Genomic DNA, 22,553 nt, shown 5'->3' with positions numbered 1-22,553 from the left:
TCATGAATTTTGATTGACCAAAAGATGATGGATACTCCTTTCTTTTTTGCAATGTGCTCAGTCTCAAACAATACTCATCCAAAGATAGTGGAAATTCCATAGTGAGGCAATATCACAAACAGCTAGTGGTTAGTATGCTAACAAGTGAATAAGCGAAGAAAACAAATTAAAATTTTCAGAAATTAGCAGTAATAAACTGAAACAAAAACTATTAACAAAAGAAAAGAAAAATTGCTCAATCTAGTTAACTTCCAATTGGAGAATTGTCAATCGAAAACCAATCCCCGGCAACGGCGCCATAAACTTGATGCGCATAAACTTGTTATGCTACGATTTAGGAAATTGCACGATCGGCAAAATTCCTTCCGGCAAGTGCACCGGTTATCGTCAAGTAAAAACTCACAATAGAGTGAGGTCGAATCCCACAAGGATTGGTTGAGTGAGCAATTCGGATTAGAAGTATGTTCTAGTTGAGCGGAATCAAGATTTAGATGAGAATTGCGGAATGTAAAATTGCATGAATTAAAGAGCGAGAAGCTAAATTGCTGAAATTAAAAGGGATGGGGGTGATTGCATGAATTTAATTGCAGAATGTAAAGAGAAAGTGGTAAATCAGAAATGGGGAGTTCATTGGGTGTTAGGAGATATTGAGATCTCCGAATCAAAACAACTTTTATCCCTTCCTCAACCAATGCATTCATTGAATTTTGCTTGGCAATCTTATATGATTGGATCCCAATCCCTTGGCTCACCAATTCTCTCTAAAAACAAACAAATTCCCAATCCCTTGGTTTAAATGTTCATAAGAAGAGATGATGCTCGATCACTGATTATACCACACAGTTTCATGAACCACAATTTGGTAGGATTACATGTCACAATATCCATCCAAACCCCAATCCAATTCACTGTGAGAAAGCTTCTCTAGCATGAATCCTCCATTCCTTTCCCAAGGTTCCGAAGGATTCCAATTATGGGCAGTTTCTTTCCCAAGACAACTACCCAATGGAATTAGATCGAGAAGCTTTCTAACAAAATTCAAGAGAAAAGATTGAAGAAGAAGATAAAACTATTATTGATTCATTGAATTACAATAGAGCTCCCTAACCCAATGAAAGGGGTTTAGTGAGTCATAGCTCTGAATTCAATTACAAAACTAAAGGAAAATGATCCAAAGTTCTCTGTGTGTCCCAAAAAACTCTCCCCCTCAGGGGCTGGATTCCCCCTCAATCCCCCGTGTGTCTCCAATGCAGAAACTAAGGCCTTTAAATAGGCTCCCTAAATTACAAAATGAAAATGAAATTCAAAGCAAATTACAATCAAATGAAAATAAACTATTCTAGATGATTCTTGTGGCCTTGATTTGGTGTTGTCGATGGGCCTTGCTTGCTTGAAGGGTAGAGTGACATAATTGATCCAAAAAGGATAATGATCCATTAAACTACACTCAAACGTTGCACCCCCCTTTCTTGAGTCGTCACTTTGTTCTCTTGTCAACCTTGCCAATTTGATGCCAAATATAGACTATTATACCTCGTTGGAAAGCTATGGATGTCAGCTTTCTAACGCAACTGGAAGCACCTCAATTGGATCTCTATAGCTCAAGTTATGCTTGATTGAAGGTGACAAGGTTGCTGGTTGGTTTGACAGCGTTTAAGCCAACGTTTAAGTCACTTAAACGTGCTCGAAAATGCCAATTTTGGGCGCTCAGTTGCATTGTCCACCCCATACTTCTATACATCGTTGGAAAGCTCTGGATGTCTACTTTCCAATGCAACTGGAAGCGCATCATTTGGAGTTCTACAACTCGAGTTATACTCCATGGAAGGTGAAGAGGTCAGCTGGCCTGATTGCATGTTGGTACTATGCTCTTCTATGCACATTACGGGGCTGTTTTCTCCCTCAATTTTTAGTATCCACCATGCATGCCATATATGCTTGGAAAGCTCTAGATGTCTTCTTTCCAATGCATTTTGAATCACCTCATTTGGAGTTTTGTAGCTCAAGTTATTTATGTTTGAAGAAGGCATGGTCAAGCTGTTCCATATAACACGTTTAAGCTCCAGTTTAAGCTTAAACTGGAGCTTAAACGCTGGCACTCCCTGGAGGCACAAGCTCGAGCATGTTTAAGCTTCAGTTTAAGGTTAAACTGAAGCTTAAACGTGGAAATGAGAAAGCAACCCTGGAGGAGAAAGAATAGTCGAACATGTTTAAGCTCCAGTTTAAGGTTAAACTGGAGCTTAAACGTGGAAATGCTCCCTGGTGCATTTCTAATTCTGGCGTTTAACTTCCAGTTTAAGGTTAAACTGGAGGTTAAACGCCACTTTCAGCATTTCCTTAGCTCTCATGGTTTTGGCGTTTAAGCTCCAGTTTAAGCTTAAACTGGAACTTAAACTCCACATGTGATATTCAAGCTTCCTTTATTGATTTTGTTGCTTCCTTGCCTAGCCTCTTCTTCCCTGAAATCATCCAAAAAACTGCATCAAAGTCTTGCAAAATTTCATGAGAAATCTTTCATTCATAGCATTCAAGGAATATAACTAAAAACTCATGGAATTTGCATCAAAATCTTCATGTTTGAATGATTTAAGACAAGCATGACTATTTGGCCCAAATGATTACTTAAGGCTCAAGAAAATGCATAAAACAACTAAAAATAGCAGAAAAATGCTAGTGAAACTAGCCTAAGATGCCTTGGCATCTCAGCAAGTATACCGAATTATCGTCAAGAAAAAACTCACAGTAGAGTGAGATCGAATCCCACAGGGATTAATTGGTCAAGCAACTTTAATTGGAAGAACGTTCTAGTTGAGCTAACCAGAAAGTGAGTTGAGAATTGCAGGAAATTAAATGGCGGGAAAGTAAATAGCAGAAAATAAATGACGGAAAGTAAATTGCAGAATCTTAAATGGGGAAGGGAAGTTTAGCATGAAAGCAAATGGCAATAAGTAAAGAGAATGGGTAAGATCAGAAATGGGGAATTCATTGGGCTTAGGAGATGTTGCATTCTCCGGATCAAGTTCATTTTCATTTCTTCCTCAATCAATGTATTCATTGATCTCCTTGGCAATCTTAAGTGATTGAATTCCAATTCCTTGGTAATTCAATCTCTCAAATCAGATCAATAGCCAATTCCTTGGTCTAATTGCTCATGAGAAGAGATGAAGTGTGGTCACTGATTATACCACATGTATTTCCAAATCAAAGTATTAGGAGAATTATATATCACCATATCCGCCCAAACCCCAATTTGGTCCAACATGAGAAAACATTTCTAGCATGATCTCTTCATCCCTTTTCCAAGGTTCAGAAGAGATCCAAGTATGAATAGCTTTTTTTCCAAGATAACTACTCAATTGGATGAAGATTGAAAGCTTTCTAGTAAAATCAAGAGAAAAGAAAGAAGAAGGATTATGAAAACTATTATTGATCCATCAAATTACAACAGAGCTCCCTAACCCAATGAAAGGGGTTTAGTTGTTCATAGCTCTGGGAATGGAAAGCAAAGATGGAGAGTACATTCTGAAAGTTAAACTAGAAGTGCAGAGAAAGTAAAATATAGAGAGTAATTCTAATAATGCCAAATGCTCCTCTTTTCTAGTTCAAAGCTCTCCCTATTTATACTACTCTTCTGATCTTCTAGTTGGCTCTTCAAGTCTTGGATATGGGCCTTTGGATCTTGAGTTGAAGTAGTTATCTTCTTCAATGGGCTCAGCTTTACTTGCAAAGAAAGTGTGAAGTAGGCAAGGACTTTAGCTTAGGGTGTTAGTGGTGTTAACGTTAAGTGAAAATGTGGGGTTGAGAACGTTAGTGACAATCACCTTTTTCACTAACGTTCCTAACCCAAAGTGGTCCATGTTAACCTCAACGTTAGTGGCACTAACGTGACCACTAACGTTGACCCTTGGCCCTTTGCAAACGTTACTGGGGTTTACCTTTTTCAATAACGTTGAGAGTACCCCTTTCTCCCTATGTTAGAGTTCACGTTAGAATAGTTAACGTGGCCTTTAACGTAGGCTTGCCAAATCTTCGAGAGCGTTAGTGACACTTACCTTTGTCACTAACGCTTCAGAACGCCCCTACTTCCCATGTTAGAGTTCACGTTAACTAAGTTAACATGACTTCTAACGTGGTATTGATAGCCATCTCCAACGTTAGTGACGAAGGTGAGTGTCACTAACGTTGGCTCATCATCCCTCTTCTCCACGTTAGCTTCCACGTTAATGTAATTAACGTGGCAACTAACGTGGCTCATAGTGGCTCAATCCAACGTTAGCGACAAAGGTGAGTGTCACTAACGTTGGTGATTCTTGCTCCCTCCACGTTAGAGTCCACGTTAACTAGGTTAACGTGGCTTTTAATGTAGCCAATATGGGCTTAGTCCAACGTTAGTGACAAAGGTGAGTGTCACTAACGTTGGCATCATCTTCTTCTTCCACGTAAGAGCTCACGTTAACTAAGTTAACGTGGCCAATTGCCCCTTTTGGAACGTTAGTGGCACTTACTTTTACCACTAACGTTGGAGTTCTACTTCTCTTCCACGTTAGCTTCCACGTTAACATAGTTAATGTGGCAACTAACATGGGCTATGATGGCTCACGAAGGCGTTATTGGCAATCACTTTTCTCCTTAACGTTGCAAGCTAGCCTTCATTCCACGTTAGTGGTCACGTTAGCTAGACTAACGTGGCTACTAACGTGGTTCTCCCTTGCTTCCTTTATCCTGAAATCAAGCAATAAAGTGCATCAAAGCTCTGATCCAAGTTATGAGACTTGCATAATTCAATTTGTCCTTTAATTCATGCATAATTCTCATGAAATCATGTAAAATTCACAATGTTTGCTTGAATCAAAATGTAAGTGATTATTTACCCAAAACTTGCTTATTTCCTAAGAAAATGCATGAAACTACCTTAAAACCATAAAGAAAATGTCAGTGAAACTGGCCAAAATGCCCTGGCATCCCAACACCAAACTTAAAGGTTGCTTGTCCCTAAGCAAGTACTGGAACAAGAGAATGATGAATGAAATAACAAGATGAATGAATCATTATTGTGGAAGTCATGTTCTTGGTTTTATGGGGTTTCATGCATAGCAACTTAGGTTCATTCCTTTACTGGCTTTCAGACCTTTATCATGCCTTGGAATACTCACTTGATTGCACCCTTTGAGACTTTTATTTATTGATCCCTTTGTCTTTCCAAGGTTTATTTCTTCCTTAGGCTAAGTGTTCTGTGAGGGGGCGACTCTTTAAGATAAGCTTTCAGCCAACACTCCCAAACCAGTTGGTTCAAGGTGCTAGGTGTTGAAACACCCCTAAGGACTTACTCCCTCAAGTCTCTCTCTGCCATACATGCACACCACAGGCACATGGTTTGTTATTTTCTTTCCTTGAGGTCTTGGTATCCAGCACCTCTTTGGGTTACTAGATGTTCTGTAGCAAGGTTGCTCTTGATAGTGGATTTTCAGTTGATAATCCCAGGTTAGTTAACCCAAGTTACCAAGTGATGAAGCACTCCTAAGAACTTATTCATCCAAGCAGATCCTTGGTACAAAAGCACCACAGACACATCCCTCAAGTTTCAAGCCCTTGGTGCCTAGCCTTATTCTTTATTAACTTTTCTTTCTTTTTTCAACCCTTATTGTTTTTTCCTTTTTCTTATTAGGATCTTATTATTTAGCTAGTCTCATGGGATGTGTTTCAAGCATATGATTCAAGACAGATAGTTGCCTTCCCACCTTGTTGGTGAACCAACTTAGCTAAGTGATTACTACACCACAAATTTAAGGACCTACTCCACAACTTGAACATCACTCTGGTCTTTCATAACATCTCTTTTTATTGGACTTAAAAGGACAAGCATACAATAAGCAAGATGAAAATGAAGGCAGGCAATTTGACTAGCAAGCATAGACCTAGGCAAAAGCAAACTTAAAGACAGAATTGAAAATTCCTAAGCTACTATGGAAGCATGTTCTATTTCATACATGATTTTCCTTATTTAAAAAAAAACTTGAAAAAGAAAGATGGAACAATGAGGGAACTCCACCACCTTTTACTCTTGGGGGTGCTCATGCTCTCCTTCCTGTTTGTCCTCCTTGTGTTTTTCTTGAGTGCTTGCACTCCCACTTCCCTTACTTTTTCCAATCAACTTCTTCCAGAAGTCATCATCTTCCATCTTCTTTTTCAATGTTTCCTTTTGCTGTTTCACCTTCCTTTCCTCTTGTTCTGTGAGATCTTTTTGGACCTCATCATACCTAGGGATTACAGAGTGTAGATTATGCATATGACTAGACATATAGTTCAACTTGGCTTGAGTATTTATGTTGAACTCCTCCTTATGTAGTTGCCGTCCTTCATTCAGTACGCTGAACTCATTGAATGCCTTCGTCTGAGCTAGCTGTCGTTGATTGAGTTCTTGAAGGCGTTTGTCTTGATGCTCTTGCCTTTCAGTCACTTGATTGATGGCTTGAGTAAGCTGGGAGTAGTGTTCCATTTGCTGTTTCTGCCACTCCCCTTGTTGATTCATCCAATTAGAAAGCAGTTCTTTTTGACGATCCATCCTTTGGGCTTGAATGTGCAGTTGTTGTTCTTGTCCCTCCATATAACTCCTCGCTAGCTCCTCAATGGCTCTGTGAATGTGATTCAAGTTGATGTTAGTTGGATCATAGTACTCTTCTTGCTGATATTCTTCCTGTTGAGGTTCTTCTTGGTGAGGTTCTTCTTGTGGTGTTCTTCTCCCTATTTGAGGCCTTCTTTGTTGTTGTGCGGGTGTCACATACGTTATACCCTGGAGTGTAACCATCCTTCCAGGATTTACCCAAGTTGGATTGCTGTCCTCGAAGACTACCTTGGCTTTCGTACACAGCCTAAGGATGGTGCTGGGGAACCAAAGTCTAGCACCTGGATCATTCTTTTTGGCTGATTCTTGAATCCCCTCAGCTATAATTTCGTTCACATTGATGCCTCCACCCTTTACTAAGCAGTGTACCATAGTAGCTCGAGTAACGTTGACCTCAGAATTGTTTGCAGCTGGGAGGATAGATCTCCTCACAAGTTCAAACCATCCCTTGGCTTCCGGGATGAGGTCTCATCTCCTGATGAACCGAGGTCTTCTATCTGAATACCTTTCCCAGTCAGATCCTATAACACACATATCATTCACAATTTCTTCAAGTTCATCATTGTCGGGGCTGTTACTTATTCTCATATGGTAACTGGGCTCATCAAAATGTGGTAATTTCAGCTGAAGAACCCTTGTTATGGCATTGGGGTTAAAGTCCACCTCTGTTCCTCTCACGTAACTTTTGAAGGTAAGGGCCTTGGTTTTGTCTTCTCTGACCACATTTGCATAGAATTCTTTGATGAGGTTTGCATTTATCTTTGCTTCTGGGTTCGTGAGCCTTTGCCAACCCCTTTGTTCGATCTTCTCTCGAATCTGTGGGCATTCATCTTCATTGAACTGGAATGTTAACTCAGGCAATATCTTTTTGAGCTTTATCCATTCAAATTCACGTTCATGGAATGCAGTTTTGAATTTCCCTTCATCAAAAGAGCTGCTCTCAACCGGTTCCTTTCTCTTTTGCCTCTTGGAGCTTGATAATGCCATGAATGATTTTTGAAAAGTGAAGGTGTTGAGGTTAGTGATGAGTGGTGGAATTCGGTTGGGTTTGGATAGGGTGTATCTTGGAGAATTGTACTTTGAGAGTGAGAAGTTTGAAGAAGTGGTTGCTAGAATGTGAAGGGAAGTACGGACTAGGAATCACTTATATAGGAAAATGATGAGTAAACAAAAGGTGTGGATTGATGGGGTGGTTGTGTGATCGACGGATGGGGTTTTGCATGGGATGACCACAAGGATCATCAACTTTATGATGGGGTTGGTTCAGTTTCCAAGCTTGTTCTCCTTCCAATGTTGCATGGCAACAATTTCCAATGCAATCCCCCTGGAGACACGTGTATGATCTTCTCTTTTTGTGGTGGCCAAACCCTTCAATTGCCCCATCAATTCTCCTTCAAAATAAAAGAAATTTGATTAAAAGAAAACTTGTGGAAAGTGGCGGCAAAATTTAAAAGACAAGAAAGAGTAACTACTTTTTTAAAATTGTTTTTGTCAACTACTAAGTGCTATTCACAAATGCAAACCACTAACTAATTAAATTTCCATGTATGCAACCTTGGTGACACCAAACTTAGTTTGTGGCAATGTGGTGTAAGATGATTTGTTCAAGGTGCTAAGAGTGACATGCTATGAGCTGCATTCATGTCCTCTTAGTGTGCCTTGAACACCAAACTTGTTCTTCACTATATGTTGCATAAAAGGATTTATTCAAGGATATGTCAAAGTTGATTTGCGATCCATGAACCTTGCTTTATTAACTACTTTAAAAGCATGTAAAACATGGGTTGCCTCCCATGAAGCGCTTCTTTAGCGTCACTAGCTTGACGTTCTTCCTTTGTCAGGGTGGTTGGTAATGCTTCAAATCTTCCCCTCTTGCAGTAAACCTGTCTCCATTGGCTTCATCAATGATCTCTACATGTTCTAGGGAGAGAAATTTGTTGATGGTGAAAACCTTAGGTAACTGAGATGGGATGGTGGGGAGATGAGGTGGGATATCTAGGAAGTAAGCTGAGATCACTTTATCCCCTGGAGAGAAATCTTCTGTAGGGATCTTTTTGTTCCTCCATCTCCTTGGTATATTCTTCTTTGTTTTTCTTGCTGTTATCCTGTTCTTTGTGGTCTCTTTTCCTAGGGGGATTTTGTTGCTGGTCCCATACGATTCTGGTGATTTTGGCTCCACTTGAGTTTCCTTTAGCTGTGACAGCTACTGATTATTTTGTTCATCACCCAAAGGAATCCCTGAGTGTACAGCTTGTGCCTCAATGCTTGTTTCTCCCACCATCGCTCTGTCATGCTCTGTCCTTAGTTCCTTGCCTTCCTGACTTGCTTCTTGTGAGGGTTTGAAGACATTGAAGGTGAGTTGTTCATCATGTACCCTCAGTATTAACTCTCCTTGCTCCACATCTATGAGTGCTCTGGCTGTAGCTAAGAATGGTCTTCCCAATATAGTTGGGTGAAGATGACTTTCTTCCATTTCCAGTATGACAAAGTCTATGGGAAGGAAGTAGTTCCCAACCTTCACCAGCACATTTTCAACCACTCCTATTGCTTGTTTTTGAGTTTTGTCCGCCAGCCTGATGACTACGTCTGTGGGCATCAGCTCATTGATTTGCAGCCTCTTCATAAAGGATAAAGGCATTAAGTTGATGCTGGCTCTCAGATCACAGAGTCCTTTATCAAACATTGTTTCTCCTATGGCACAGGGGATGTGAAAACTCCCTGGGTCCTTCCTTTTTGTAGGCAGCTCTGGTTGAATGAGAGCATTGCACTCCTTATTCATCACTATGGTTTGTCCTCCCTTGAGTGAGCTTTTTCTGGTCAGCAGCTCCTTCATGTACTTAATGTATGAGGGCATTTGTTGGAGGGCCTTGATGAATGGTATATTTATATGGAGAGATGCAAATATGTCAAGAAACCTTGAGTATATTCTCTTCTCTACACCACCATTGAGTAATTGGGGAAAGGGTGCATAGAGTCTCAGCAGCTCCTTCTGTGTAATTGTGGTTTCTTGATGATTCTCTTCCTGCTTTCCTGCTAATATATCTTCAGGTTGTTCTGATGGTTTGTTCGGCTCTTCCTCAGTCTCCTTATCAATTATAGTAACCATCTTACAATCTTCCCATCTGACTTTCTTTGCTTCACCTCTCGGATTTTTCTCTGTGTCACTTGGGAAGCTATCAGTAGGTTTGGGAATCTTCTCAGATAGGTATCCCACTTGAATTTCCAGCCTCTTGATGGTGTCTCCCTGATTCTTGATATTGGCTCGCACCTCCTCTTTGAACACCTTATTATCTTGAATCTCCTTGCATATGCCTTCAAGTAGAGTCTCAATCCTTGATAGTCTTTCTTCCGATGATGGAGAGTTGAGATTGGAAGGATGAGAAGGGCCATTTTGACTTTGGTATAGATGTTGAGAAGTGTTGTTGGGTGAGTGTTGGTATGACCTCTGTGTGGAGTGTTGGTGAGTTGCATTGTTGTTGGGGTTGTGGCGTCTCTGATCTTGGCCTTAGTTTTGTTGATTTCCCCACCCAAAGTTTGGGTGGTTCTTCAAACCATGATTATACGTTTTGGAGTATGGGTCATGGTTCTGCCTAGGTGAATTCCCAATGTAGTTGGCTTGTTCCTGATCACCCTCTGCTTCTTCATTCACTCCTTCTTGGGTTGCTGCTGAAGTGGTGATTGCTGCTACTTGATTCCTCTCCATCTTCTTGGTGAGGTCAGCTAATTGCTTGGTAATCATCTTGTTTTGAGCTAGCAGTACATCCACATTGTTCAGTTCCATCACTCCTCTAGTATTGCCTCTTTCAGAAGCATAGAAGTAGTCATTCTCTGATACAGTCTCAATGACATCTATGGCTTCTTCAATGGTCTTCTTCTTGTTCAGAGATCCCTCGGATGAGTGGTCTACTGCCTTCTTTGATTCATACGAAAGGCCTTCATAGAAGATGTGCAAGTGCACCCATTCATTGAACATATCTGGCGGGCATCTTCTTGTCAAGTCTTTAAACCTCTCCCATGCTTCATATAGAGTCTCATCATCCTGCCGCCTGAATATTTGTACCTCAGCTCTCAACTTGTTGATCCATTGAGGAGGATAGAATCTTGCCAAGAACTTGTTCACCACATCTTCCTAGGTTGCTAAACTCTCCTTTGGAAAGGATTCCAGCCATTTAGATGCTTTGTCCTTGAGTAAGAAAGGAAACATAAGTAGTCTATAGGTGTCACGATGAACACCATTAGACTTCACAGTATCGCATATCCTCAGGAAGGTGGTTAGATGTTAATTGGGGTCTTCTTGGACACTTCCTCCGAATGAACAATTGTTCTGAACAAGGGTGATGAGCTGTGACTTTAGTTCAAAGTTGTTGGCATGTATGGTTGGCCTTTGGATGCTACTTCCACAGTTTCCTGGGTTTGGGTTGATGTAAGAACCCAGAACTCTTCTCTCTTGTCCAGCCTGATGCGCTGGACCTTCTCTGCCATGGTTGTGAGCCTCTTCTTCATGATGGTTCTCCATATTCTCCTCCATGTCTGGTTCAAAGTACTCTTCCTCTTCCTCAGCACTAACTATTCTCTTTCCTCTTGCTTCCCTCCTTAATCTAAGGAAGGTCCTCTCAGGTTCAGAATCAAAGGAAGTTGAGCCCCGCTTTTTCTACCTGTCATACAACCAACAAAGCAAAAGCAAGAGAGATAGATACAGACAGTAATTTCTACAGAAATGCTGTTAGTGTGAGTGATGTAATATATCAAACAGTTAATGGGTTAGTAACTGATTTGTAAACAAGTAAGAAAATGGGTAGGGGAAAGGGAAGAAAATAGCTAAACAGAAAGTAAATTACTCAAATGAACTTAAATCAAACAAAATAAAAACAAATGCTCAATCTAGTTATCTACCAATTTAATCATTGTTGATACAAAATCAATCCCCGGCAACGGCGCCATAAACTTGATGCACGGAAACTTGTCTCTCAACAAATTTCCTTCGGCAAGTATACCGAATTGTCCTCAAGTAAAAACTCACAGTAGAGTGAGGTCGAATCCCACAGGGATTGATTGGTCAAGCAACTTTAATTGGAAGAACGTTCTAGTTGAGCTAAGCAGAAAGTGAGTTGAGAATTGCAGGAAATTAAATGGCGGGAAAGTAAATAGCAGAAAATAAATGACGGGAAGTAAATTGCAGAATATTAAATAGGGAAGGGAAGTTTAGCATGAAAGTAAATGGCAATAAGTAAAGAGAATGGGTAAGATCAGAAATGGGGAATTCATTGGGTTTAGGAGATGTTGCATTCTCCGGATCAAGTTCATTTTCATCCCTTCCTCAATCAATGCATTCATTGATCTCCTTGGCAATCTTAAGTGATTGAATTCCAATTCCTTGGTAATTCAATCTCTCAAATCAGATCAATAGCCAATTCCTTGGTCTAATTGTTCATGAGAAGAGATAAAGTGTGGTCACTGATTATACCACATGTATTTCCAAATCAAAGTATTGGGAGAATTATATGTCACCATATCCGCCCAAACCCCAATTTGGTCTAACATGAGAAAATATTTCTAGCATGATCTCTTCATCCCTTTTCCAAGGTTCAGAAGAGATCCAAGTATGAATAGCTTCTTTTCCAAGATAACTACTCAATTGGATGAAGATTGAAAGCTTTCTAGTAAAATCAAGAGAAAAGAAAGAAGAAGGATTATGAAAACTATTATTGATCCATCAAATTACAACAGAGCTCCCTAACCCAATGAAAGGGATTTAGTTGTTCATAGCTCTGGGAATGGAAAGCAAAGATAGAGAGTACATTCTAAAAGTTAAACTAGAAGTGCAGAGAAAGTAAAACACAGAGAGTAATTCTAATAATGCCAAAAGCTCCTCTTTTCTAGTTCAAAGCTCTCCCTATTTATACTACTCTTCTGATCTTCTAGTTGGCTCTTCAAGTCTTGGATATGGGCCTTTGGATCTTGAGTTGAAGTAGTTATCTTCTTCAGTGGGCTCAGCTTTACTTGCAGAGAATGTGTGAAGTAGGTAGGGACTTTAGCTTAGGGTGTTAGTGGTGTTAATGTTAAGTGAAAATGTGGGATTGAGAACGTTAGTGACAATCACCTTTTTCACTAACGTTCCTAACCCAAAGTGGTCCACGTTAACTTCAACGTTAGTGGCACTAATGTGACCACTAACATTGACCCTTGGCCCTTCGGAAACGTTACTGGGATTTACCTTTTTCAATAACGTTGAGAGTACCCCTTTCTCCCTACGTTAGAGTTCAGGTTAGAATAGTTAACGTGGCCTTTAACGTAGGCTTGCCAAATCTTCGAGAGCGTTAGTGACACTTACCTTTATCACTAACGCTTCAGAACGCCCCTACTTCCCACGTTAGAGTTCACGTTAACTAAGTTAACGTGACTTCTAACATGGTATTGATAGCCATCTCCAACGTTTGTGACAAAGGTGAGTGTCACTAACGTTGGCTCATCATCCCTCTTCTCCACGTTAGCTTCCACGTTAATGTAATTAACGTGGCAACTAACGTGGCTCATAGTGGCTCAATCCAACATTAGTGACAAAGGTGAGTATCACTAACGTTGGTGATTCTTGCTCCCTCCACATTAGAGTCCACGTTAACTAGGTTAACGTGACTTTCAACGTAGCCAATATGGGCTTAGTCCAATGTTAGTGACAAATATGAGTGTCACTAATGTTGGCATCATCTTCTTCTTCCATATTAGAGCTCACGTTAACTAAGTTAACGTGGCTCTTAACATGGCCAATTGCCCCTTTTGGAACGTTAGTGGCACTTACTTTTACCACTAACGTTGGAGTTCTACTTCTCTTCCACGTTAGCTTCCACGTTAACATAGTTAACGTGGCAACTAACGTGGGCTATGATGGTTCACGAAGGCGTTATTGGCAATCACTTTTCTCATTAACGTTGCAAGCTAGCCTTCATTCCACGTTAGTGGTCACGTTAGCTAGACTAACGTGGCTGCTAACGTGGTTCTTCCTTGCTTCCTTTATCCTGAAATCAAGCAATAAAGTGCATCAAAGCTCTGATCCAAGTTATGAGACATGCATCATTCAATTTGTCCTTTAATTCATGCATAATTCTCATGAAATCATGTAAAATTCACAACGTTTGCTTGAATCAAAATGTAAGTGATTATTTATCCAAAACATGCTTATTTCCTAAGAAAATGCATGAAACTACCTTAAAACCATAAAGAAAAGGTCAGTGAAATTGGCCAAAATGCCCTGGCATCAGCAGGTTGTATATGATCAACGCCATTGGCTGTGGTCATCAATCTCCTCTGCTTCAGATCAAACGCCATTGGCCGTGGTCATCCAATCTGACGGAGGGTGAAGCTCTAGCAGTTCATTCTGTTGGTGATCCTACTCAAAACGACACAGACATGGTCGAATCTTCTAGATCAGAGAATGCTGCTTCTTTAGGTTCTAGCTGAGACCCTAATCTCCCCAGAAATTGACTGAATTGGTGTCTCGAGAAGTCCCCAACGAAGTCGTGGGTTAGCCGTCTGAGAGATGTATAATCAAGCTGGCGGTTCACGCTTTCCAGTCACGTATTCACATGAACCCAAGTAGACACAGGTGGTTGTCAGGCACGCTGTCTTAGTATGATGAATAGAGCTTATTGTCACAGATCATCCTATTCACCATGTTGAAGAACGAGTATACATCTTAGAATTGAATCAAACACGGATTGAAGAGAAACAGTAATACTTTTATTAATTCATAGGACTCAGCAGGGCTCCTCCCCTGAACCTAGGAGGTTTAGAAACTCATACTGATGGAAAAATACAATGATAAACAAAAATAATGTGTAAAGTCTTCATTCTGTTATAATGATTATGTAAAAGAACTCTTAAATACTAAACAGATGACTAGTAAGAGTAAAACAGTCTATTTAGTGCTAAAATCCACTTTTGGGGCCCACTTGGTGAGTGTTTGGACCAAGCTTTGATGAGATCCACGTGCTAGGGGACCTCTAGGGCATTGAACGCTGGCTAGGAGGTCATCTTTGGGTGTTTGGATGCTGGCCTCTGCTCTTTGGGCGCTGGATGCCTGGAAGCGGGCAGGAGGCTGGCGTTGGATGCCAGTTTTCGGCCTTCTAATCTGAAGCAAAGTATAGACTATTATACATTGCTCGAAAGCTTTGGAAGTCAGATTTCCATAGCTGTTGAGAACACTCCACTTGGAATTCTGTAGCTCCAGAAAAGCTCTTCCGAGTGCAAGAAGGTCACATCCAGACAAAATCTACAATGCTTTCTCTGTCTCTGAATCATACTTTTGCTCCAGCTCCTCAATTTCAGCCAGAAAATACCTAAAATGGCACAAAAACACACAAACTCAAAGTAGAATCCAAAAATATGAATTTAACACTAAAACCTATAAAAACTTAATAAAAACTAAACAAAATATACTAAAAAACTATCTGAAATTGATGCCAAAAAGCATATAAAATATCTGCTCATCAGTTGGCAATCTCTCTCATGGTCACGACATGCCTCAGCAAGGAATCCTAGAGACTGAGCTATTTGATATATGGGGTATAGACTTCATGGGTCCTTTCCCACATTCATACTCAAACACCTACATCCTTGTGGCCGTAGATTATGGGTCTAAATCGGTTGAAGCAGTTGCATCACCCACAAATGACACTAGAGTAATAATGAAGTTCCTTCAAAAGAATATCTTCAGCAGGTTTGGTGTCCCTTGGACACTGATCAGTGTTGGAGGAACTCATTTATGCAATAAATAGCTTGACTCCGTGCTGAGCCGATATGGAGTTCGCCATAAAGTGGCCACCCCATATAATCCACAAACAAATGGGCAAGCTAAAGTTTTGAATAAAGAACTAAAAAGAATCTTGGAAAGAATGGTGAATACCTCTAGAAAGGATTAGGCAAGAAAGCTTGATGATGCTCTATGGGCATACAGAACAGCCTTCAAGACCCCTATAGGAACATCACTATATCAATTGGTGTATGGAAAGGCGTGCCATCTGCTAGTAGAGCAAGAACACAAGGTCTATTGGGCAACTAAACTCCTAAACCTTGATGCAAAGGCAGCAGGATAGAAACGGTTGCTCCAGCTAAATGAGTTAGATGAATTCCGACTTGCTGCATTTGAAAATGCAAAGATCTATAAAGAAAGGGCCAAGAAATGGCATGACAGAAAGATTTCTTCCAGAGTCTTTGAACCTGGACAGAAAGTTCTGCTCTTCAATTCTAGACTGAAGCTCTTCCCTGGAAATCTTAAGTCACGTTGGACAGGACCTTTCCTGATCACTAATGTATCACCCTATGGTCATATAGAACTCTAGTGCAATTACTCTGATAAACAATTTACTGTTAATGGCCAGAGATTGAAACATTACTTGGGTGGTGAGATTGAGCAAGACAAATCCACCCTATTGATGACATGAGCGCAACACCGTCAAGCTAGTGACATTAAAGAAGCGCTTGTTGGGAGGCAACCAAGCCATAATTAAAGTTATTTATGTTTTTTGTTAAGTTTATTTCAGTTATCTCAGTTTAATTTTTACATGTATTTAAGTTTGTGATTGTGTGCAGTAGTTAGAATAGAAACAGAAACAGTCAGAGTAGAAAACAGAGCACCCTGGGAAAGGCCCCTTCCTAGCGTTGAACGCTAGGCAAGAGGGAAAGAGGGGAGTTGAACGCCCCCAAGAGGCAACAAGACTGGTGTTCAACGCCAGCCAGGAGGTACTGGTTGGGCGTTGAACGCCCTTAAGGGGTGACAAGACTGGCGTTGAACACCAGCCATGGGGCACTGGCTGGGCATTCAATGCCTTGAAGGGGAAGGCAAGACTGGCATTAAATGCCAGCCAGAGGGCACTGGCTGGGCATTCAACGCCCAAGAAGGAATGGGAAGCTGGCATTGAACGCCAGTCAGGGGGCACTGGCTGGGCGTTCAACACCCAGAAGGAGCACCAGCATGGCGTTGAACGCCAGAATCAAGGCATTCTGGGCGTTCAATGCCCAAAACAGGTTAGGGAAGTTGTTGACTTTTTCAAAGCTTATTGACAAACCCCAATTTTGTAGTTTATCTTGTGCTTAATTTGGGAGATTTTATCAACTTATCTCACATTTATTCAATGAAATATCATGGTTTTGTAACTCTTCCTAATTTTGTGCTTAAGTGTGACAACATACTTTTTAGGCCTTAAAATAGTTAATTTTAATTCACTTTAATTCTATTCAATGCCTTTATATGTTTGTTGAGTGATTTCAGATTCATAAGGCAAGTATTGGATGGAAGAAGTGAAGAGAAAAGCATGCAAAGTGGAGAATTCATGAAGAAATGAGCATTTGGAGAATTAGAGGCCACGCGTACGCGTCACTCACACGTACGCATGAGAAGGACTTTCATGGCCATGCGCACACATCTCCCACGCGTACGCGCGAGGAGGAAATTTGCCAGTGACGCGCACGCGTCGTCCACGCACACGCGTGACATCAGGCACGTGACCTCAATAAAGTGAACTTGCTGGGGGTGATTTCTGAGCTTCCCATGCCCAAATCCAACTCGTTTTGAGGCTATTTCATGCAGAACTGAAGATTGGACAAAGGGGGAGCAATTAGTTTTAGGTTAGCATCATGTAGGTTAGTTTTCTAGAGAGAGAATCTCCCTCTTCTCTCTAGAATTAGGGTTCTTAGGTTAATTGCATCTTAGATCTAGGATTTAATTCTTGTTTTCATCTAGTTTTCTTTATAATTTCTTGTTCCTACATCTTTATTCCTCTTAGTTCTCTTGTTAATTTCCCTTTTTATGCCTCTTTTTATGTTGATGAACCCTTGTTGGATTTGGATTTCTTTTAATGCAATTTGATGTTTGATGTTCTTCCATTGTTGATTTGAGTTGTTATTGTTATTTTCTTACAATTGGTAGTTGTAGAAGTTACCTTTCCTTAAAATTTATTATGCTTTCCTTTTATGCCTTCCAAGTGTTTGACAAAATGCTTGGTTGGATGTTAGAGTAGCTTTTTGAGCATTCTTGGCTTGGAGAGAGAAATTAGGCAATCTTGAGTCATCAATACCCAATTTAGATTGGTGATCTAGAGTAGTTAGTTAATATTATTTTCATTGACTCTAATCTCTTGCTAATTCAATTAGTGAGTTGATTAGGACTTTTGGATTAAGATTAACTAGTCTTATTTGACTTTCTCCCTATGTTGAAGATGACATTGTACCTTCTTCCGATGTTGGAGATGACGAAATAGGATAAATTCTTGTAAATCTTTGTATGATAATTAATGACTAGGATAGAATGCCTATACTCTTAATCCTTGCCATGAATGTCTCTCTTTATTACTTTCTTTATTTAGTTGTTACCTTTGTTTTCTTGCCATTTATTTCTTTGCACTTTTACCAACCTACCCCATGAATACCATAACCAATAATATGCATACCTCACTGCAATTCCTTGAGAAGATGACCCGGGACTAATACTCTCGGTTACTTTTATTAGGTAGGACTCATGACAACCAAATTCTAAACTTTGATTTGAGGATCGATCATCGGTTTGGGCTATGCTCACAACGAAATTATTTTGGTAAATTCCTAATCGGTATATATCTTCAAATCACTTATCTTTTCCAATTTTTACCTTTTTAAATCATATCTTCTAAACAAGATTTTTTAACCTTCATCTTTTAATTTTAAATTCCCTTCAAATCTAAAATCTTTTCAAATCTTTTTCAATTTTTTTTTTCAAATATTTTTCAAAACCTCATATCTTTTTCAACTCTTTTCTAAATCTTTTTCAAAATTTCATATCTTTTTCAATTCCTTTTCAAATATTTTATTTAAATTTAAAATCTTTTTCATACCTTCTATCTCATCTTTTTATCTTTTTCATATCTTTTGATTTTAAAAAACTTATCTTTTTCTATCTTTTACTAAAGTGTGAATCATATCTTATTTATCATTTATCCAATTGAATTTCGAAATCCCACCCTCCCCATCCCTATTTATACCATTTCGCCACGCTCATCCTCCTTCCATTCGAATTTTTCTTCTCCTCTTTGTATTCTTTACTCTCTTTTGCTCGAGGACGAGCAAACCTTTTAAGTTTGGTGTGGAAAGAGTCTTTTCTTCTCACTCTATTCGAATTCCATGGCTCCAAAAAGTGGAAATCTAACTTCAAGAAGCAAGAAAGACGACAACCAAACAGTTGTTTTCAAACCTTTCAGATTCTACACAAAGCAGCATGAAGAAAATTATTACAAAATAATGTGCAAGAGGATAGTGATCTCGGAGGCCAAATTCGATTTAAAAGAAGATGAGTACCTGGAGATCCAAGAACAAATTCGAAAGAGAGGCTAGAATATCCTGGCTGATTCTGAGATCAATGTTGGAATAACAATGATCCATGAATTCTATGCAAATCTGTGGATAACAGATAAGCAAAAGAAAGATGGACAAGGATTCCATACTTTTCACACTATGGTGCGATGGAAGACTCTCTATTTTCATCTTGACATGATGAGAGAGATCTTCAAATTACCTCCACAAAAGGATGATCTAGAATCATTTAATAGGAGAGTGGTGGCTAATCCAAAGTTGGATCAAATTCTAGAAGACATATATCTGCCTGGAACTAAGTGGATCAACAATATAAAAGGTAATCCAAACCAACTGAGAAGAGTAGATCTCAAACCAGTTGCTAGGGGTTGGTTGGATTTCATTGGGCGTTCTATACTCCCTACTAGCAACCATTCTGAAGTTACCATCAGAAGGGTTGTGATGATTCACTGCATTATGATGGGACATGAGGTGGAAGTCCACCAACTAATTCCCTTTTAGCTATACAAGGTTCCAAACATGATGTCAACTCAAGCTAGATTGGCCTATCCAAACCTTATCCTTCGCTTGTATAAAGAAGATGGAGTCATGATTAACAAAGACTCATTTATCCCATTAGAAAGCCCAATCACCAAGCAGGTGATGGAAAGAGCCCAAGTACCAGCTGACCAACCCAAAAGGAAGGCACCTGAGCAAGCACAAAAGGTCCCTCTAATTGAATATTAGACCCAGTTGGAAACATCTATTGCACAATTGCAAAAACACCTTAGATCAATTAAGAGAGGAGCAAAAAGACGCATTCTTTCCAAACTAGTCAAGGAACAAGAGAAGTAGGGGCGTGAGCTAGAAGAACTGAAGCATCAGAAATTATCCCCTAAAGAGCCTAATGCTTCCCATGATTAAGGTGGTTGAATTCAACCTCCCTACTTCTGTGTGTATTCTAATTCCTGTTTTTTACATTTAGATTTACATGATCACTAGTAGTATTTAAGTTTCTATTTAAGTTTCTGTCTTTTAAATTTCAGAATTGCATAAGCATTATTGGGATTTATATTAGCTATAAAATGTTCCTCTTATCATCTCATTGAACTTGAATAAAATTTTGATTTTTTTAGAAGTAGTAGCTCTTTAAACTAAAAAGCAATAGCAAATAGCCAATAGCTCTTTAAATTCTGGTGGCAGTAGACTATGTATCTAAATAGGTAGAGGCAATTGCAACACCCACTAATGAAACTAAGACACTAATGAAGTTCCTCCAAAAGCATATCTTCAGCAGGTTCGGTGTCCCTAAGGTACTGATCAGTGATGGAGGCACTCATTTTTGCAATAAACAGCTTGACTCTGCTCTGATCCGATATGGAATTAACCACAAAATGGAAACTCCATATCATGCATAGAAAAATGAGCAGGCTGAAGTCTCAAATAGAGAACTAAAACGAATCCTGGAATGGACTGTAAGTACCCGTAGAAAGGATTAGGCAAGAAGTCTGGACGATGCTCTGTGGGCATACAGAACCGCATTCAAGACTTCTATAGGGACCTCTCCATACCAGCTTGTGTATGGAAAAGCCTGTCATCTGCCAGTGGAATTGGAACACAAGGCCTACTGGGCAACCAGATTCCTAAACCTTAATGCTAAACTAGCTGGAGAGAAAAGATTACTCCAATTGAATGAGCTAGAGGAGTTCAGACTCAATGCTTTTGAAAATGCTAAAATTTACAAGGAGAAAGCAAAAAGGTGGCATGACAGAAAGCTGTCATCTAGAGTCTTTGAGCCAGGACAGAAGGTTCTGCTGTTTAACTCTAGGCTAAGATTGTTCCCTGGGAAATTGAAATCCCTGTGGAAGGGACCATATATGATTACAAGTGTGTCACCATATGGATTTGTAGAGCTTCTGGATATTGACTCTGACAAAAAGTTCATTGTTAATGGACAGAGAGTCAAACATTATCTTGAAGGCAATGTTGAGCAAGAATGCTCAAAACTGAGACTAAATTAAAAGCTTAGTAAAGTCCAGCTAAAGACAGTAAAAAAGTGCTTGTTGGGAGGCAACCCAGCCATTATCAAAAATTAGATGTTTATTACAATTATATGAGTCTATTTAATTTTGTTATTCATGTTCGTTAATGCATTTCAGTGAATAAGTCGGGGAAATGAAGGTTCAGGACATAAAGCAGAGGAATCACAGAGAAAAAGAGCTTACTAGCGTCAAAACGCCAGTAAAGGGGCATTTTGGGCGTTAAACGCCAGAATGGCTATCATTCTAGGCGTTTAATGCCAGAAATAGCAGCATCCTGGGCGTTCAGAAAAAAAACCCAGTAACAAATAAATTCTGGCGTTTAACACCAGCCAGGATACCTGGCTGGGCGTTAAACGCCCAAATTGGCTGCCAGATGGGCATTAAACACCAGAATGGCTATCATTCTGGGCATTTAACGCCAGAACAGCAAAGGGGAGGTAATTTTGTTTCCAATTTGATTTTTTTTCAATTTTTCATGTTTTAATTCATAATTTTTTTGCATAAAAAATATTTCAAATGTTCATTTTTCAATTTCTATTTTCAAAAACTAATAATCCTTTCAATTCTTTTTTATTCCTTTTTAATTCTTTTTAATTCTTGTCCATATCTTTTTCCAAACTTAAATATCTTCTCAAATTCTTTTCAAATCCTTTTAATTTTTTTTAAGATTAACAAGTTTTTCAAAATTAATTACCTCATTCTTCTTCTACTCCCTTCTATCTTATTTTGCTTGAGGACGAGCAAAGCTTTTAATTTTGGTGTGGAAAAGTTCTACTTTTTGCTTTCCATTACCACTTATGGCACCCAAAGTCGGAGAATCCTCTAGAAAGAGGAAAGGGAAGGCAATTGCTTCCACCTCCGAACCTTGGGAGATGGAGAAATTAATCACCAAAGCCCATCACTAAGAAAGAGGATAGAGCAAACTAGAGGAGCTCAAGCACTCCATTGGACCATCAAGAGGAAGAAGTAGCCGCCGTCACTAAGGTGGACCCGCTCCTTAATTTCCTTGCTTATATTGTTATTTGTCTATTTTTATGTTTATTTTCTGTCTAAGTCTTGTTTTTATTAAATGATCATTAGTGTTTAGAGTCTATGTCATAAAGCTATGAATGATTTCATGAATCTCTCACCTTTCTTAAATGAAAAAATACTTTTATTTGCAAAAGAAAAAGAAGTACATGAATTTTGAATTTTATCTTGAATGTGGTGGCAATACTTTTTGTTTTCTGAATGTATGCTTAAATAGTGCATATTTGAAATTGAAATTAAGAAAAGTTGGCTCTTGAAAGAATAATGAAAAAGGAGACATGTTATTGATGATCTGAAAAATCATAAAATTGATTCTGTAAACCTAAGTTACTAGTTTAGTATAAGAACTACTTTTAGAGATTCATTTTGGGAGGGATGACATTTTACATCTCATATTGTATCTTCTACGGCATGAGTCTCTAAACCCCATAGGTGGGGGTGAGGAGCTCTGCTGTGTCTCAATGGATTAATGCAATTACAATTATTTTCTATTCGATCACGCTTGATTCTGTTATAAGATACTCACTCGTACTTTAATATAAAGA

General features: G+C 39.3%; 1 non-coding gene across 1 annotated transcript; it reads left to right on the top strand.

Annotated features, from left to right (window-relative positions):
- The first annotated feature begins 10,590 nt into the window (after window positions 1-10,590).
- LOC112753035 (small nucleolar RNA R71) lies at window positions 10,591-10,697 on the top strand. Its single transcript, XR_003177437.1, has one exon. It is a non-coding gene; the product is annotated as a small nucleolar RNA R71 (small nucleolar RNA).
- Window positions 10,698-22,553: the final 11,856 nt, after the last annotated feature.

The sequence above is a fragment of the Arachis hypogaea genome, chromosome 15 (genome assembly GCF_003086295.3).
Source record: "Arachis hypogaea cultivar Tifrunner chromosome 15, arahy.Tifrunner.gnm2.J5K5, whole genome shotgun sequence".
Lineage (NCBI taxonomy): Eukaryota > Viridiplantae > Streptophyta > Magnoliopsida > Fabales > Fabaceae > Arachis > Arachis hypogaea.
This window is presented reverse-complemented; position numbering and strand designations above follow the sequence as displayed.